This window comes from Rattus norvegicus, chromosome 12 (assembly GCF_036323735.1).
Source record: "Rattus norvegicus strain BN/NHsdMcwi chromosome 12, GRCr8, whole genome shotgun sequence".
Lineage (NCBI taxonomy): Eukaryota > Metazoa > Chordata > Mammalia > Rodentia > Muridae > Rattus > Rattus norvegicus.
Genome location: NC_086030.1, coordinates 23,446,808 through 23,452,625, shown reverse-complemented (window position 1 = coordinate 23,452,625; position 5,818 = coordinate 23,446,808).

The following is a 5,818-nucleotide window of genomic DNA, read 5'->3' as shown; positions in this document are numbered from 1 at the left end:
CTTGTGGCCAGCAACTTCCTTATTGGTCTGGCTTCTTCTTTTCCCATATTGCAGAAGATCTGCTCTTGTGGTTACTGACAACATGACAGGGCTTTTGGGCCCAGTCCCCAATTTTGGCTGGGAGACATGTCCCAGCCCTTGGCATGGCTGGTTTTCCTTTCTTCCACCTTTACCATCTACCTTACCTACTCTATTCCATTTCCTAAGTGGCTTGTAATCTCTTTGCCCCTTTCCTCTATATTTTCTCTATTCCTTCCTTCCCCTCCTCAATCTCTTTTGTGTTATATTCCCCACCATGCTGGAGATGTAACAATCTCACATAATGAAGCTGTTGGTCTCTAAACCACTTCAGACACAATGAGGAAGGTGGTGATAAGGAATCGCATTCAGTCCCCAACCCTGGCACCGTGACTCCCTTACCATGTTCCTCCTTTCCCCTCCTTGAACCCCATCTGCACTTTGGCATTTTTGTGTCTTTTAGGTGGCCCTCACAGTGCCCAGGCAGAACCAAGGCCTGGTGGACTCTCTTTTGACTTGGCCTGCTCTCTGTGGCACAGTCTCCAACTTCCCTGGACAAGAGGATAGTGACTCTAAATCTAATCAAGTTTTTAAAGAAGCCTTTCTACCAGCATCCTACCCCTCTACCTCCCCACCAACATAACACTCATTCAGAAGAGGATAGCAAGGCTCAGAGAAGTCCTGGCCCCTGTCACATGACAGTCACATGGCTGATTGACTGGACATTAGTCACATTGAGTTCTTATAGTATTCCTTTCCTCACAGAGACTTCCATTAGTCAGCTCAGTGCAGACTTTGAGAAGGCTCCTTCCACAAAGCTCCTGAGTGACTCCCTCTAGCTATTTTTACTTTCTTTGGAAAGTCATTCCAGAACTTTCTTTGGAATAAGTGAGCAAAGATGGCTCAGAGCAGTCATGTGTCACTCAAGACATAAGGCCTGGGACATGTCTGACAGTGGACACAGCTGGCCTGTGACTTGGGTGAAGACATGAGAGGTGGGAGCAGAGGCTGTGGGGGCCTCAGCGCTTGTTCTATGTAGGTTCATCCTACCCTTCCCCAGGACACAGTGACATCAGCTCCCCGAAGGGCAGGAAGACGTGATTCTATCAGAGGAAGTGACATTATTATCTCTGTAGCATGTGCAGAGGCATCATCCCATTTCCTTACTTTCCCGGCATAGGCTGCCTTGTCCACGTTTCCCTGAAGCTGGCTATGTAGGCTGTCCTCTCTCATGTCTGCTTCTCTGTCCTACTTGTGTTCCTGTGCTCCTCAGATACATTGTCCTGAGCCAGAAACAATCTCTCATGGCCTCCCTGCCAGCTGCACATATCCATAGTACCCTTGGAGACACTGAGGCACAGAATCTTTGGGATGAGTTGGCCATACATGGAAGGTCTAGGGCTACGGTCCTTGTCACAAAGAAGTGTGTGTGTGTGTGTGTGTGTGTGTGTGTGTGTGTGTGTGTGTGTGTGTGTAAGTTTTATCTCAAGTAGCCCAAGCTGGTACTTGAACTTTTTATCTAGCTAAAGTTGACCATGAAGGACTACAGATCCTCCTGCCTGGACTTCCCATGAACAGGGACTACAGGTGAGCACCATCAGGTCCCTTTATCTCCTGTTGGACATAAAATGTTTGCTTCTGTGCATGCCAGGCCAGCTCTACCACATGAACCACATTCTTAACTGAAGTGAGGTCTGTGAGGATGCCCTCTTGGTCCTGAGTCCTCACCTCTAGATTTCATCTGCCTTTCCTTTACTCTCTGGGGCCTCTGGGCAAACACCATTGCTGACTCATGCAAGAAGGGGATGGACCTGATGAGGCTCTCATATGTCATGTGCTAAGCCTCAGTATTTTTACACAATAGGCCCTGGTGAGTTCTACAGGATCCCAGCTGCCCCTTGTGCCCGGCTCCACTGCTGTCACCTACTGGCTCCTTAATCCTGAGTCATGGGTCTGTCCTAGTTTCATGTTTTGGACTCAATTGAATTTCTATGTGAACCCTGCTATGGGAAGAGACAAATGAATCTCTCTGAGTTTGAAGCCAGTCTGGTCTATGAATCCAGTTTCAGGGCAGCAACACTACATAGTAAAAATTTGTCTCAAAAAAAAATCTAGGGGTTGGGGATTTAGCTCAGTGGTAGAGCGCTTGCCTAGCAAGCGCAAGGCCCTGGGTTCGATCCCCAGCTCCAAGCAAAAAAAAAAAAAAAAAAAAAAAAAAAAAGAAAAGAAAAGAAAAAAAATCTAAACCAAACCAAACAAACAAAAAACAAGAAAACCAAAACCAAAACCAACCAAAACCCAAGAAAACCAAACCAAACCAAACCACCACCACCACCACCACCACCACCACCACCAACAACAACAAAATCCCACATATCAAAATGCCAAGAAACCAAGCACAGAAACCAAAGGTTGATAGTCCAATAGGGTGGTGTCCCTAATCATAATGAACGAGGGTGCCCTCTGGACTCTATATATCTGAACACACACTTACTTATATATGCATGAACCTGAGTGTGCACATAGGATCTCTCTGTCTCTGTCTCTGTCTCTCTCTCTCTATCTCTCTCTCTCACACACACACACCCACACTCACACACACACACTCACACATATACACTCACACACTCAGAAACACACACTCACACATTCTCTCTCTCTCTCTCTCTCTCTCTCTCACACACACACACACACATACAGAGAGACAGAGACAGAGATCATTCAAGGCACCTTTGATAGCTGATCAGCTTCCACAACTTTCCCCAGTCTTCATCCTGAGCAAACATGGCCTCCCTCAGACCAGCCTCAGTGACTTTTAAGAGTCCACTTTCTGACAAATCCACAGTACTAAGAGTATCTGATTTTATGCCCGAATTGATTATCCCATGACAGTGATGAGAGAGAACAGGCTCAAGGCTTCCTATTCCTCTCTGACCACTCCCATTGGAGAAACATCTCTCAGATAACACATACTGCAGGCTCTGTGGGCCCTGACCCAACAGATAACCTCAGATGAAAAGTAGGATGGTGTCCTACTTTTCTCCTCTCCATTTGTGTCACACCCCCTACCTACACACTTCTTAATTTCTCTTCCCTAGTGACAACACACCGACCTCAAGGAAATTCAAAGTACCCTACTCAGACTGTGGGCTGAGTAGAGTGGAGAAGCTAGAGAGGGTGGAGGAAGGATGATGGCTGGAGGTGCAGACAGGAAGCTCAGGCTGCAGCTGCAGTTTCACAATAGCACAGCTGCCTGCTGCCATCTGACCTCGTGTTTCTCCCTAGGATGACGTCATCATCTTCATCTTCCTCATCTGCTGCCCAGCCTCAGCATGAGCACCCCCTGTCACCCTGTCCAAGGGAGTCACCAAGAAGTGGGTCTACACTGTGTCCTAAAGGCCAAGTGAGTGGGATTGGGGGACCAGCCCAGACTCCTCTGGTATGACGTCTGCCAACTTCTGCCGATAGCCAAGGACAGAGGCATTTATTAATGAATCATTGAGTTTGTGGTCACAGAAACAGAGAGACTTTCACTTATCACTGTGTTAGTGCTAGGTATGTAGCTTAAAAACAAAACAACAATAAGCAACCCCATAAAAGAAACTGAAAACTACTAATAAACCAGGCATGGTAGTGGAACACTTCATCCCATTTTGGAGGATACAGCAGCCGTCGCGTCTCTGAATTTGAGGCCTGACTTGGTCGACAAAGCAAGGTCCAGCACAGTCAGATCTATAGAGCAGAAAGACCCCTTTTTCAAAAACAAAAAGAAAACAAGAACAAACAAATAACATACTCTAAAGTATTGATAGTCACAATTTTTATGTAAATCTGAAGAGGAAACTGGTATCATCTTCAAGTTCTCCATCCTCAACAGAAAGGGAACCAACAGATGACCTTTCTCCATGACCTCTCTGTGTTGTTTGGAGTTTGGGTTGGCTTTGCTGTTGGTTTCAAGACAAAGTCTCCTATAACTGAGGGGGCCTCAAACTCAAGAGGTCCTAAGTATAGCTTCAGTTTCAGTGGTTCTCAAGTTTCATAATGCTGGGTTCTCATAAGCGTCATAATTTCCTCATGTTGGGGTGACTCCACCCATAAAAGTGTTTCATTGCTATTTCATGACTGTGGCTTTGTGACGGTTATGATCTTAATATAAATATCTGATATGCAGGATATCTGTTATGCAACCCTTGTGAAAACTTCTTTCTAATCTCAAGGAGGTGAGGACTCACAGGTTGAGAACCAGTGCTCCAACTGATTTATCGCCTTGAGGAATCCCTGTTGTTTTTAAATATGTGATCTTTCTTTGGCCTGAAACTCATCAATAGGCTAGACTACACGGACTGCCAATTGATGACTCTGTTTCCTGTCTCTTTCTTGGACTGGGTTGCGATTGCAAATTTCTGGCACATCCCTGGGTTGTAACGTGTAGTCTCGGGATCAAACTCAGGTCCTCCTGCCCATGTCCCATGCTTTTCTGACTGAATCCTCTCTCTGGCTCCCTTGCATGTCTGTCATAATAAACTTCCCAACATTTCTTCAGTGCCCCTTGAGATCATATGTGCTCACCTGGCTGGGGATTAGGCTTTACTCTGCTAGCTTGTAGGAATAGATACTGTGTCAGTCTGTCAGTCATGCTGGTTCTCAGTCCTGCCTCTCAGCTGATCTCTGTGTTCAGACAACAGGAGGGGACCAGGGCAGCAAACAGCTCTGCTGCAGCCAGGCAGGGACTGGACTAAGAGTCACCAGGACCTGAGGGTATTGATCAGCTGATCTGTACAACACAGCAAGTCAGAGCAATGCCTACTAGTGTACTGACTCATTTCCCTTCCTTCCCCCTTCCCTTCCTTCCCCCTGCTCTAAGCTCTTGACACATCTCTGCTTTCTCTGTTCTGTACACACCATGTGTCCCCTTTGCCTCCCTGGAATCTGAATCTCTAACTCTCCCTCTTGATGCAGGGTGCTACCACTCTGCAGATTTAGTCTCAGGATCTGAAGCTCAGTCAGACTTCTGCTGTCTGATCTTCTACCTCTCAGCTCTTTTACTTATAGTAGTGGAGGGCAGAGCCTGTCTGAAACAGTGGGATGCACATTTAAATGTTTATTTGTAAACTTCCGTTACAGGCCAGCATCTATGCATCTGTGTTCTTATCCTGTAGTCTTCTAGTTCCCACGGCTTTAAATCTGCTCTGACCTCAGTCCATGCTTGGCTCTTGTGCTGTGTGTTCAGTGGAGTACATTGTCCTACAGCTTGCTGTAACTGCTGATGTCCTTGAACTCCTGATCCTCCTCCCTTCCCTTCCCTAGTGCTGGGATTATGGTGTCCCCCAATTTGTACCCATTACTCTTTCTTAAAATACTTACGAGTTTTAGGAGACAAAACATTTAATTTTATAAAAATGCAATTGGAATTCAAAACTGAACTGCATTGTATTTTTAGTGTTTTTGTGTTGTAAGGAGATAATGTATAGAATTTTCCATTCTGCAAATATACTTATGCTTTCAGTATTTCCCTAATGTTTTAAAAACTTTACTATGGACAGTTTGTTTCCACATGTGCATATTTGCATATGTACACACATGTGGATGATAGAGGAAAACCTTGGGCATTGCCCTTTGGGAGGTGTCCTCTCTTGACTGTAAGACAGGTCAGTCATTGGTCTCACCCACTATATAAGGCTGGCAGCTCATTGAGCCATGCTCACAGCGATGCTAGTGTCTTTGACTGCCCAATCATCTGACAACTCTTTATATGGCTCCTGGGATGATGCCCATATCCCTGTTTGTGGAACAAACATTT